The 14,249-nt window shown below is 38.3% G+C and overlaps 1 protein-coding gene across 2 annotated transcripts in view; it reads right to left on the minus strand.

The window, feature by feature from the left end:
* The window catches only part of SATB1 (SATB homeobox 1), a 70,338-nt gene that overhangs the window by 47,239 nt on the left and 8,850 nt on the right, over window positions 1–14,249 (minus strand). The window lies entirely within an intron of this gene.

A 14,249-nucleotide genomic window follows, 5' to 3' on the forward strand; every position in this document is an offset into this window, starting at 1 on the left:
AACTTTCAGTTCCAGTACATTCTTTTACAAAATCAATTAAGACTAAGCCTTGCAAAATGAGATAATGCTCCAACTTGAAAATTATACTCAGTATATGATGTATGAACAACAAAATTAGCAAATGTAATTTCAATAGACTGAACTTTGCCACCCTTCAGATTTCTTTGTGGAAAGTAGTTACTTCTAGCTTAACTACAGGAATTGTCCAGCGTATTGAGAAAACAATGACAGTCAAGAAGACAAAGCCCTGATTATTATGTTTCTTCGCTATTCAGCATGTAACATTTAGCTATATTTGTGCTGTCATAAAATCGATGTACAGCATCAACCCTTTGTTACACAAACTGCAATAACGACTAGAAGAATGAGTTTGGAGTAAAAATGCAATAAATATTACTGTAAGTCTTCTTTTATAAGGCATGTTCAGCTTCTGAATAAAAGTACCTTGATTATTGATCTTAGTGAAGTTTATTATAACCATTTTCTAACATATTACTCAGTAACATGCTATGTGTGGAGGCTCAGAACTGCTAGAGTGAGGCAGTATTATTTATGCCAAATGTGGATACCCTCTACTCACCAGGCAGCTATTTTAATGTTTCTCTGAATCACCAAAATTCTTACCATTCCTTGATATTAATCTGGCATTTCTGAAATTAGCCTGAAGCCTTTTGTCAGTGGTATAAAAGGAGAATGAAATCTTAATAGACTACTGCAATTCTAGCCTGAATGACCTGAACCAAGCTCAGCGCCGAACCCAATTTCAATTTCCAATATAATTGGAGTATCACTAATGTCTAATACTTACAAAATTATTGTTTAAGCTCTTTTACAGATTAAACCATTTTAAACATGGGCACATGATACATAAGGCATGATTTAGAAAGCCCTTTGGATCTGAACTGGCAAATTATATGAATGCACAGTTACTATACACACAAAACTTGAAGATCTGCATGTGCAAAATGGGGAACTGCACGTGTAATGTTTCCTATATTAGCTTGTGCACATTGGATGTCATTTAGTTTTCTCTCATTTTACTTTGCCCCTTTCAGATGTCTTCTCCTGCTCAAATAACTTTAGTAAGTATGAAAACATGTATATTAATAATAATTTCAGTAAATTACCCACTATCGATGAAGACGTTTGTCTAGGATTTCCTAGTCCTCCTTTCCATGTCATTTTACAAAGAAGATATGCCAAAGACTTGGCAGTTTGTGACATCCCCTGCTTCTTCAGGAATAAATTTAATGCAGTTACTTTATTTTACAACCAAATAGGGGACTGGTCTGTTTAAATAACACTGCTAGGAATTTTAGCTTCTTTGAGACCATGTGAATTTCAGGCTCTGATGGCTAATATTGGGATTTTACTCTAGCTCTTCAAAGCAGATTAAAAAAAAAACCCCACAGACATTATCAACACATTTTAAAATGAAAATTGTCTTGCTTTTTCTTTGAGAACACTTCATGCAAACATTCAAGTGATATTACCTACGTTAAGAATCCTCATCAGGAGGAATCAATGATTTATTTACTAATTCACTGAAGGCAAAATTTTACAAGCCAGATAAAATATTACTACCTTGTTAACTCAGAAAATAACTTGACAACATTGAATTTCATTGTTTCTATGCTTTATTTATTTTGTTGTCATCACACCTGCAGTCACGTCAGTGCAGAGAGATGCACTTTGCTATAGAAATTCCTATATAATTCCTATTGCTGTAGAATTCCTCTATGTTTTAATGGCAATCAAATATACCAATGCCCACTATGCTTAGGGCCTAAAACTGCACATTAACCCTATAAGTTAGTGGTCTTCAGAGATCCACGATCTAGACTGGAGGCATATTGAAGTTTTTCTTATTTCCTGGGTCATTACACATGAGGAGCTCCCCATGTCTTGGATTATACTTATCAATAATCAAAATGAAAATGATTGTATTTGAAGCACATCATATTCAGGTACTACTGTACATAGGCATTCCTTATCTGTGAGGCACAGAGGCAGATACTTTCCATGTGCAAGGACGATGAATATAAATATATCATACAAATAGCAGGCGTATTCAAATGCATCACATTCATCACTCATAATCTGATTTCTTTTTCACATGTCGCAAAGAAAATTGATAGAATGCAAAAACTGGTCACAGATCCGCCGTCTTAACCTACCTCCTAGAAGTTCATCCTTGACAGTAAGTTATGAGACTTCAAGATCCCAAATTTCCCTCTTTCCCCTCTCTCCATCCCTACCCGCCCCCCAACCACATCACTTGCAGTCCTGTTCTGAGAATCAGGAGATCTCATCTGAAATGGTGCCACCTTCACAGAAATCCCACTATTCTGGAATGATACCATCTGCTGCAGCCCAAGTGCTCTTTTTTTAGCCAAATAAGTTAATTATAATTAGGCATCCAACAACTGTGTGGAGGTAGGGGTAGAACTCGTTCTAAAGTTCAGCTGAGGTTCACCCAGCATAGTTTGAACCAAATCCCATTCTCTCAGGAAGATTAAATACCAGAGGTTCGAAATCCAGACACCATAATTTCTCGAAGAAGTTGGGGAACTCTCTGGGGAAATATCTTAAATCTCAACCAGCACTCTTTTCATATGCCCATCAAATAAAACACGATAAAACGGTAGCATCAGACACCTTTCGTATTGTGCCAGAATCTAATGCAAGGTGCGTCCTGCAAGACACGGGAAGGACCCGAGCCTTTCCTGACAGCTGGTTGCTGCAGCCACCGCTGCAGGTGCTACAAGGGAGGCATTTCTGAGTCATTGCCTCTAACACTGCTCTCTAACCAGGTAAAGTATTGTTCGATCATTGTTAAAAGTATACTGTTGTCCTTTTTGCAAAACAACAAAAACAATGTTAATCAGGTTAATTCAATCATCTAAACCAAAACTGTTCAGGCTTTTCTGCCAAATCAACCAACCACAGCAAAATCTGTTATCAGTGATTGCTCAGCTTCCAGTCAAAAAAGCTTTTAACCCCCACAGTCCCAAAACTTCCCCTAAATAACCTTAAAATTATTTTTATATGGGCAGAATGAGGGTGTTTTCATGCCTCATGAAGGGGTAGTTGGGCTGCAGTATTTACACAGAACAAATACATACTAACAGACTTAGCAGAGAGTAACAGACACAGCAGCTTCCTAAAACAACTCGGATGAATTAGATATCGGGAACTCCTTTGCAAATTAAACATTTCCCTCAAAAGGAGCGTTGTAACCAAAACTTATTTGGGCCTTCCAGGTTGTTTAACTAGGAGAAAAAAAAAAAAAAAATCCAAGCTTTTTTGCAACTCATTCATCAGTGTTTAAAGCTTCAAGCCTGCTCAGTGGAAGGGGCAAGGGCTGCAACAACTTATTTACACAATTATCTAAATACGATTAAACAGCTGATGGACAAATATTAAACTGGAAAATGTATAGTCATTTCAGCTTAATGTAATCCTCTTTCTGTAAACACCCAAGATGATTTTTTTTCAACCAGAACAGTCCTGACATCTCATAAGCCTAAGGGTGAATAGCAAGAGATTGTTTTTGATAGTTATAAATATTCAAAAGACATGCAGACCATCTGCTTTCATAATACAGGTAAAGCAAGACTGAAATGGTGACTGCTGTATAAAAATGGTTCTTTTAACAAAGTCTTCCTCTCCTCGAAAACTATAAAGACAGATGTCAAAAACTGTTTACACAGGGTAATCAGGAGCGTGCAAAATGTAATATTCCTTTTACACACAGTGCTTGCTAAAGAGATTTTTTTTTTCTTTTTCTTCCCATCTGTGTGTTGCAACACATTTCTACAAGTTAAAAACATTTTTTCAAACAGAGATCTCATGAATACCCAAAAACATGCTATCTGGTTTCTGAATGCTAATTAATTTCAACTAAGGAATCTGATTTTTTTTCTGTAGGAAGGAATGCATGCTTTTGAAATGGAGTACTTCAACAATAACAGACACTGAAAACAGAACACCCCACAAGTTTAATTTTGCACTAGTTTGACACTGGCTATTTTCACAACTGTTTTACATTCAAACCCGCATCTGCTAAATCTGGCTATAAGACAGACAGGAACTATTCTCCCGCTTTTCAAATGAGATTTTATTTATGTTTTACTATTTATCAAGTTTTTCAGTATAAAGCCTTGTAACAACATAATGGTTTTGTCAAGTGGTAAGTAGAAGATACCTCGTCTTCCAAGTAGAATATGAACAGTGCTGCTCATAAACCCTACAGTCAATTTTCAGAGCTGAAACACTAATCTTGACAGTAACCTTTTAATGTATTATATTAATGGCACAGAGGCGTTAAGCACCTTTTTTATAATTCTCAATAAAATGAACATTTACTGAACAATCTGTCAAACTACTAGCTCCATTTTTTAAAGCCAAACTTTTAAGGCTCTATTCTATTTTGCCTTCCATAAATCCTCCACTTTACATCCCTAGACACCAGCAGGGTACCATGTGCCAATGCTGCAACCCTAAGATGCCTTTAAAAAAAAGAAAAAGAGAAAAGCTACCAGCCTTTGTCCCTAGACCTAGTTTGAATAGTGATAAAGTTGCAAAACAGCACAGAACTTAAAGATTGGGGCGGGGGGGTGTGTGTGTGAAGATCTTTTCATAAAGGACAGAGGAACTTTGTTTCCCCGATCCTAGCCACTATCAGTGGCTTTTGTTTGTGTAGAAATCGCAAGCATCGGTTTTAATACCAGCCGAACTCTTAGGAGTGCTTATTTCTCAGGAAACTCTACATTAACATTTTTCAAATGAGAAGGGAACTTTCAAGCCTCAACCGGATAACACAAGATTATCCCCAAATCAAAGATTTTAGCCTGCCTGAGCCTACGCCAGCCCACGTACTGCAAAAACCCAACCAGGGCAAAAAGTTGTTCCTAATATTCTGGTATGGCAGAGAATTATAATCTGCCACTATGAATAAAAGCGGACCAAATATATCTAGCCACTAGCTGTTTTTTAGACAAGGAATCATGAAATGGACAGTTTAATTGCATATGAAGAATTATGTTAAATTCCTTCATCCATTACCTTAAACTATAGCAAGTAATGCAATGGAATTTGTTGTCATATGCCCTATAAACATGTAGGATAAGGGAAAAACCCACAGATGGACAGAGAAGAAAAAAACTTTTGTTTGTGCCTTTGGCATTGCACTTGGATGGCTATCTGACCTCCATACTGTTGCCACGGTCAGGAGAAGTAAGGATCTGCATGGCAAATGTTGGTCATATAAGTTAAAACTGCCTAAAGGCAGATTGAAAATGACAGCACAAGCTTTTCTTCCAATACACAAGCACGTCTTTCTTCCTTACTCCTATCCTTGTATAGCCTAAATTGTCTCCGCCTCCTTTTCTGCCTTATGTTGTCTTTAAGTATTATAAATGTACATATTAATGTAAACTTAAAGCTACATTGAATATAATGAGGGAAGATCTAAAACAAAAAGAACCCCAATCATATATACATATATATACATGTATTTAATATACATGTAGAAATATACCCACACACGAGAAGATTTTGAAAGTCAGAAATGAGGATTCAGCATCTGAAGGAACTGATCCTCGCACTATTTTTACCATTTTGTAATGTAAATTCCCAGTTGCTGCATGACAGAGCAGCATTCTCCCAATGTTTTCCGAGCATCTCCCACTGACGGATATAAATAAAGCTCAAATAAAAAGCTGCTTCCCAAGATACTAGTCTTATATCTACAAAGGTTAAAAGCTTAAAAGAGAGAAAGATAGGTAGGTGGGAAATGTTAATTAAGATTGAAGAACTTCACAACTGCTTTACAAGCTTTATGGCATACTGCCTTAGACTTAAAAAAAAGAAAGAAAAAGAAGTCACAACCTCAACCTATAAAAGACAAGGAGACGCAAGACATTTTTGTCTTCATTGTCAGATGTCCAACATGAATCTTTTTAAGAATCCTGATTTTTACTGCACAATATTTGTAAATGGCAGGTACTTTGTAGTAAAAGTCCTGGCTAAACCCTTCCTAAAATCAACCTGGATAAAATATAAAATGCAAAGTAACCAATATTTAATAAGTTAATTCTTGATTTACTTCATGGAATGAAAATGGTTCTATATTTTGAGGGGTGAATTATAACACCCTAAGCTTTTGATTCTGCAAGTGCCTTTGCCAGAAGAGCTCTGAAACCAGAGAGGTCCATAGGAAAGGAAAGCACTATCCATTTTAGCCACGAATCTGCTTGAAAAAGCTGTTATGAAGTAACTAGATAGCTTTAAACTGCTCTTCTATCTTGAATTGGGAATGCACATTTTCAAGGGCTCTCCCCATTGCTCCTACTTCAGTGCCCACCACGAAGCCATCTCAGGGCGCACAGGCAGAATTGCTGCTGGATGAAGCCAAACCAGCCAACCGTGGCTGGACTTGAAGTCCACAGGACCAGAGCTGAGGTACTCCACAGTAAGCTCCATCCCTCCTTCTCAGTCCCGTAATGTGGAGACAAGGTCCTCAGCCCCAACTATTTCCCTCTCCAGGCTGCTGCTGTTCCTACGCTATGCAGTGCACGACGTGAAGCCTGCATGCCTACGCTCACCTCTTCTCCTCAGGACGCAAGGAATGAGACTAGAGGAAGCTGGAGCCCAGGAGGATAATCCAGATCGTGTGCAATGGATGCGGACAGGGCAAACCAGCATTTCTTGTACAGGAATAAAGGTCGGGGTAGGTGGGGCCTTGGAGATCTCACAGACTGATCTGGTGAAAAACTGGAGTAAGAGACACCTTCAGCCTTCCTCTCAGGTGGATCGCTTTTATTTCCAACCACTCTGTTCCAGCCAGGTCAGAAAGTTTCTGACTTGTTTCCCATCTGGAAATTATAATCCCAATGCACATGCTTCCAAATGCTATCCCAATACAAATGTTTTGTGTGATAGGGGACATTTCAGATATATTAATGTATTAAATGCAGCTTTGGGGATACAAAACTTGTCCACAAAAATCAAGTATATAAATTCTCCTGATAGAGATATGTTGCTAATTGTTCTATCTTCAACCAACCACAATGGTTGTTTTCCACTACAGTTTTTGCAAAAGGCTCTTCAAAATTGCTTAGCATTATCCACCATGTTAAGAAAGATTTCCTTGCTGGGAAATAGGACATGATTTTCAGCAAGTCTCTTCTCGGATTCCACTGTTCTGCTAGGCAAAGCATCAGATGTCTGGCATGAAGTTGAGCCCTAAGGCACAATGTCCAGACAAGAAGTCATCAGACTCAGTAGCTCTAACAGTTGTCTTGCTGAATTTCTTTTGGTGTTTAGGATAAACCCTTTCTTTGATCTCTTTTCCTACACAAGTTTTTGCAGATTTTTAAACCAAAATGGACCATTTTGAGCATCTATTTGGACTCTACATAGAAACAGACCCTAGAAACAGCAATTTCTGAATTCAGCCAAGTTACCTGTGGCTGAGCTAGAGCAAACATCTGATATTGATCTGAAGACTTCTTGTGCTGGATCTTTCACCACATCCCATGGTATTCTCTTTCACTAGATATGTACCTTTTCTTTTTTTAAATGTATGATAAGCTTTTAGTTTGAACTTCATTGATTGCTGCTCCTAGTCAGTGCATCTCTCATGCCTCTGACTGCTTGCTTAAATACCCCTCTAGTGCCAAATGTAACATCCTCTGCCTATCCTTCGTTCAAACGGTTAAGTGTCAGATTTACTGTTTCAGCACATGTGCCTCTTTAATCATATAGACCCAGATTTTATGAGGATATTTATACTGCTAAAAGCACATGAACAAACTTCTTTCCGTCCTAAGAAAAACGTAAAAAGTTGCCAGGAGAAAAAGGAGTTATAGCATGAAATTTGCTATGGATTCTTAACTGCTGTTAAGTAAAATCATGTGAAGGTGACATTTTAAGCAGCTATGTTAGCCAAGATACTAGTTTCTCCTCTGTATTGCTGCCTTTCACTGACAAGAGTTTGTGGTAAGTACAGGCGCTTTGAAGAATTCATAAAAAGATGCAAAACTCGATGAAGGTATCTCGAAAGAGAAATGTTCCAGCTAGCTTTCCATGTGGAATATGCACATGCACTTTGAGGGTTTAAATTGTTCTTAGTTACCCCTCATATTAAAATAAATAAAATGTATCTAGATTAGATTTAGCACACAAAGCCCCTCCTTACAAGATGTGCAGAATAGTGAGCACAGCTTTAAGAGCTTGGGGACATACTAGCTGGCAAGTATATTTTGGTGCAATTTTATTGTGATACACACATATCTATATATATGTGTGTGTGTATATATATATACACACACATCTAAATAATCCCCCACATTCCTTAGAGAGCCTAGATATACTGATTCAAATACAAACACACTCGGTAAACTTAGGGAGCTGAAATCTTCTCTCCGTCTCCAAAAAGGCCATTGATACTAATGCCCTTGCCATGTGCCTCAGTTTTTCATCATCACGAAACTCATCCTTCTCCAAGACACTTTACTAAAAAGTATCAAACCCTTTGGAAAGGTGGCACAGCCAGGCACAGGTTATGCTTTAGCTTAGTTTCCCCCCTCTTCTGGCGCACGCTTACGAAAGAACTGCAACTCTCAGTGTAGGAAATCTTAGTACTTAAAAAATAAAATAAAAATAATTAAGAGACAGGTGTATATGAGGAGAACCTTTCATGTGTTCCCATCCCTGGGGAACAAAAGTTTTCCCTTTTGAGTAGCTTATTTCATGGCTTGGAGTGAGGCAGGTCTGAGGTTGCTGCTATCCTGAAAAACCTGTCCTCTGATCACTGCTGCAAGGCACCAAGGGAATCTGATACTATTTGTGCTGTTCTTAAAGAAGTGTCCAAGGAAAGAGAGACAAAGCTCACCCTCGCCTTAGGTTTTCCTACCATATTTCTTGGAAACAAAAAGGAAGAACCTAATTATTAATTAAAAAAAGAAAAAAGAAGTGGGGAGGGAGCAAGCTTTGAGAGTTTTGCTCAGGGTCTTTTTGAGAAATGCACCTCTTTTCTTCTAAGTTATGATTAGAGCCAAGAACTGCAATGAGTCTGGTCTGACAAGGTGAGAGGTGCTGGTCTCTTAGCATTGCCTCTCAATAACTGGGTCCTGCTTTGCTTTCATTCCTGTCAGGTAAAAGATTATTATCAATTCAAGTAATTCTCTCCAGACGCATCTTTATGCCTACACCCCTGCGTCCCCTAACACAGACATACCTCAGCTTTAAATCTGCTGACAGTGACGCTACAGCACCTACAGAATTTGCTCAGCTTTTGGGTAGGTTTTATAACCACTCTGATCTCTGTGCCTCCCACCACTGCTAGTAATAACTGAACCAGTCGGGGAAGGTCTCTGCAAACCAGTTGCAGCAGTGATTAAGATGTAGACATACGTACCTCCCTGCCCTTTAAATAGAAGGCTTAATTGGCGATGTGGATAGCAGCTTCCTAATGGACAGAAATTAAACTCCATTTAATTCCTGAGCAGACACTTCCAATGCACAAGGTTTACCACACATTTGGAGCGGGGAGGGGAGGGGGGGAAGGAAGGAGCTGCACGCACAACTCTCTCTACCTCTGACAATCACAGAGGAAAAGCAACATGAGGACCAGAATGGCATAAGTGTGGCAGGTGTGAATTGACCTGCACTGGCAAAGCTGCGAGCTGGGAAACTTGCAAATCACATGGTTGTGCAATACTTGGCTCTAGTCAGTGCTATCATGTTCTTTATAAAAAAAATTTAAAAAAATATAAATCTTAAAGACATGTACATCAAGTTAAGGGATTAACTGTCAAGTGACATTACTGAAACAGAGACAATATATTTCTTTATTGTTAATGAAATTCAGTTAAAAGTGAAGGAAGTGATAAAGAAAGTACTGTTTTGTAATGTATTTTACATAAGAACATAATATAGAAAGGGAAGTGCAATTAAATCTTAATGTGGACTTTTTTATTTTTAGTTTATCATCTGGTTTACATTTTGAGCCCCTTTGCAGCAGTAAATTATGCTGGCATTTCTTAGGGAATAACTGCCATGTTAATGTAGTTTAATAAAATAACTGACAGAAAAGGGGGAAAAGAAGCAAGAAGAGACAGTACCCCCCCACACACACTCCTTATCTTTAGCTAAGTATTCAAATGCTTTCTATATGAATTGTCCGTGGTCCAACTCCAGCACCATGTAATAATACAATACATTACAACACAGTACAATACAATCTTGGGTTTCTGTAGCGCCCTTCATGCAAGCATCCCAGGGTGCTTTACAATCATTATGAGTTAAAATTAAAACTGAAGCACATACAATTCCTAATAGAATAATTTTAAAAATGCTAAACAGAACAAATAACTTTTAAGTCTAGATTTAAAAGTCCCAACAGCCAGAGCTTTCCTTACTTCAATTGGCAATGAGTTCCAAAGCTAGGGAGCAAAGCGACTAAAGGCTCTCTCATGTTATGTTAAAGGATCTCTCATGTTGTTTATACTTGTGCAGTACTCTGCAGCCAACAATTTGCCAATAAGAAAAAAAAAAAGACTTATTTGCAATCTTGCTTTAAAGAACACTGAAGGAGTGGCTTGTTAACCCTCTAATAAAGTTATGGAAAAAAAAAATAAATCGGGGTTTGCACTCAGCCATGACTGTGTTAAGAAGTATGTAAGAAACATGAATGAATGAATACAGAATTTTGTAGCAGTGCATTACTTGACTGCCTCTTAAGCCACTAAATGTAAAAAGAAAAAAAAAAAAGCCTGGTGTTATATATATATATATATAAAAAAAGAACATCACCGCAAATATTTAAAATGTGAGTTATTCTATATACCATTCTCAGGACCACTGAGTGAAAACAGAAGTCGAGTAGGGCTCAGTTCTACAACATGTGCACATTTTAGAAGGAAAACGTATCAGAAGAAAACATGCTGTGTTCCTTTTTTATTCTGTCACTTCCCTAAAACTTGAAGTCCGTATGCTGCAGATAATCGTTCACATGACATAGTTCTCAAAATTTCTGAGATACAATCCCAAGTGGTTAGCATACAAAGTGGGGAGCACAGTCCCAAAAATGTTATTCCCTTAAAAAGCATGAATTTTGTACCTCGTTCACAGGAAAGCCTGATAGAAGACAGCTGCTTATATCTCCATACAGATGTCTTTAGGAGTGTTTAAAAAAAAAAAAAAATTAAAAAAGTCAACACTAGCACCATCCCTCTATTGGACTCTTCTCCACTTTTTCAGAAGCAGAAACACAAGACCTCATGACAGAAGAGATACTAAAGGACACGCTGACACCTTACAGAGTCCTCTGAAATCAGAAACTGCATTTATTTGAGAAACAAGGTATGTTCCCCTTCTCCCCACAGTAAGTCCAGGCCCCATAACTGTTTTGGAAGGGAACTTTGATGTCCTCATCATAGTTAATTCTAATGAAGAGGCAGAAAAAAATAGTTATCTGTTTTCTCCTTCAGTAGGGCACTGCCTAGATAAAACAGTTGTAGACTGACATAGCTTTAACACTGAGCGTGTTTAGATGCATCTAGAGAACATAAATCAGCGACTAAAGGATCGGGCAATTGAAAGGTTGGGTATCCTGCAAATGTCCTCACACAGCTCTACCAACACGCGTATTTCATCCTCCCCATCCCGTCAGCAAGAGGCTCTGTACTGCCCATTCGACCTGGATGACTAAAAATCATGGGCACAAATTCTAATAGTTAATTGAAAATGTTTTAAATATCCAGATACCACGTCCGCTTGAAGAGACATCAGAGTGAATGCTCTTGAGCAACTGAGGGGTGGGTTGAAAGGCCCTGCCTGCCAAAACCTGAGGCCAGGCCCTCAAGGATTTACTTCCCTGAAATAATTAATGACACCTTTAAAATCTAAAGTACAGTAACTTCTAAAGTAGAAAAAGGAGCTGCATTCCTTACTCAGGTTATTAATTATTGGGGGAGGGAAGGAGGAGGAGGAAGAGGAGAGAAGGGAATCACAAGCAACAAAGAAATCCAAGGACTTGATCTCAGGTCTAGACAGGTAAAATTGAAAGGGGAGGGCAAAAAACATATTTCAGTTTTATAAAGCATGAATTAAAAATTGCTCATAAAAAGTATGCATTTTGGCAACTCTTAATAGCTCATTCCTTAGTTATTTATAGGTCTGGAAATTTTAATTTTAGCAAATGCAACTTTTTTTGGTTGGGATTTCGGAAGGGTGGGGGAGTCAGAACAGCAGCGAGGAAATGCCAGAGGATTTCTATTACGCTGTTTATTTTCTATGATGGCCAGGTGCCTTCAGATCAGGTGAACTGAGAAACACTGATGTTCTGAGCAAGCTTTCTGTCTGGCGTCTCTGCCAGATCACATAAAGCCTGCACGATGTCTGCATAAAACAGCATGCAGATTCAGGGCAGGATATTTGAACAAAAAGGAAGCTATATGATCTATATTGTGCCCGTGTCAGACGCAGACAGTCATTCACTACAGCATGGAATTTTGATCAAAATGCAGTCAGGACAGCTATATTTATCACAAGTGCAAAACTATTCAGACTTCAGTAACATACCAGCACTTGTTCTGTGTGTGCATACGTTTTACAGAATGCAAGCGTACACCCCTCTAACTGAAAAAAATGTGATTCTGTCACCATCAAGAGCAAAATTATGTAAAAGACATTACAGATGGGGGGGGGGGGGGTGTGCACACAAATATATTAAAAAAATTCAAAATAGTAATACAATGCACGTAAATTACTATGTCCACAAGTATCACAGACTCTGGATATATTCCAAACATTGCATGTCCCCTACAAAATATTTTAAATCATAATAAACCATGAGACTTGAGATTCTACTATACATCAGGCCTGGATTTTCTCATCTATAATGTACTGGCTATTGGTTTTCCTGAGAGTTAGGCTAGCTGTACTATGGGGGAAGAGAAAAAATTAATACCTTGCTTCAGAAATGCTTTTGCAGTGGTTTGATAAAGTGCAAAAAAAAAAAAAAATCTGAAAAACCCAAGCCTGTTTGTGAATACTAACAACAATGATTTAGAAAATCTTTTTGTAGAAAAAATTCAGGTGAGATAATACTAAGTGGGAAAGTCAATGTCATTTGATCACTGCCATATTTTCAAAGCAGTGCCCAGATACTAATTAATCTCTACAATCTCTTCATTTGGTAGGTGACTCGTTATCTTCCTTTCATGGAAGGTTACAGGAACTCAAGATAAGGGGTACATCTAAATGTTTAAAAACACACAGTGAGTTTGTTCCAGAATTATCAAAAGAATTTCCAGCCTTTTTTTGGGCCAATAGCCCATGTTGCTCTCTTCTCCCTCATAAAAGCTTATCTAACTATATATATACTCATAGAGGGAGAGAGAGACAATAATTCAGCAGGGACAAAACAAAACAAAAAAACCCCCTTATTAATATCAGTATAAATATGGTCTGTAGTATTTCAGTTATTTTAATTGCGGAAGTAGTAAGAGACTTCTGCACTAAAAACCAAAACAGAGCAAAACTGTGAAAGTGAGGTATGAAAATGCTAGGACTAAGGCTGAGCAGAGAGATGGAAGGACTAACATTAAATAAATAAATGCAACAGGCCTGCCTGCCTGATCACTTTAGAGCAGCTCCCAACAGACTGAGGTAGAGTACAGCTTCTGTGCAAGGGGTTGGAAATAAGAATTAATGGTAGAACAATTTCTTTACAACCCTTTGGAGACTGAAGAGCCAAAGCAGGAGGGAAATGAGATCTAGGCCACTCGCAAGATGCACCAATTTAATGGAATGCACAAGATGGCCCAAAATTGAGTCCTAGATTAAACTCCAAGTTGCCTTCCCCATCAAAAGAGGTCTGGAGAGGAAGCAGAAATGAAGCAAGCTGTGCGTATCAAGCACAAGAAGCCTTCAAGCCGGCATCTACGTATGCTGCTAGTCTTCAGCAATAAATCTGCAAACCCGAGGTAAAGCATGAAAATACACACTGCAGCACATAATTCAGAACAGGCTTGTCTTTTTCATGCGAAATTTGCAGCATCCTTTTACCTTGCCTGCTTGATACCAAAAATTTGAGACTAAACCTGTGGACAGATGCTTGCAATTCCACGGCAATTCAGAGCCATGCATTTGCCCCAGTCCAACCCGAGCACTCTAAGTCATGTCAATGGGGATTCCCCGTGATGCGGGCTCATATACCGAGCAATAAACCTGGCCTT

Source organism: Gavia stellata, chromosome 6, assembly GCF_030936135.1.
Source record: "Gavia stellata isolate bGavSte3 chromosome 6, bGavSte3.hap2, whole genome shotgun sequence".
Classification (NCBI taxonomy): Eukaryota; Metazoa; Chordata; class Aves; order Gaviiformes; family Gaviidae; genus Gavia; species Gavia stellata.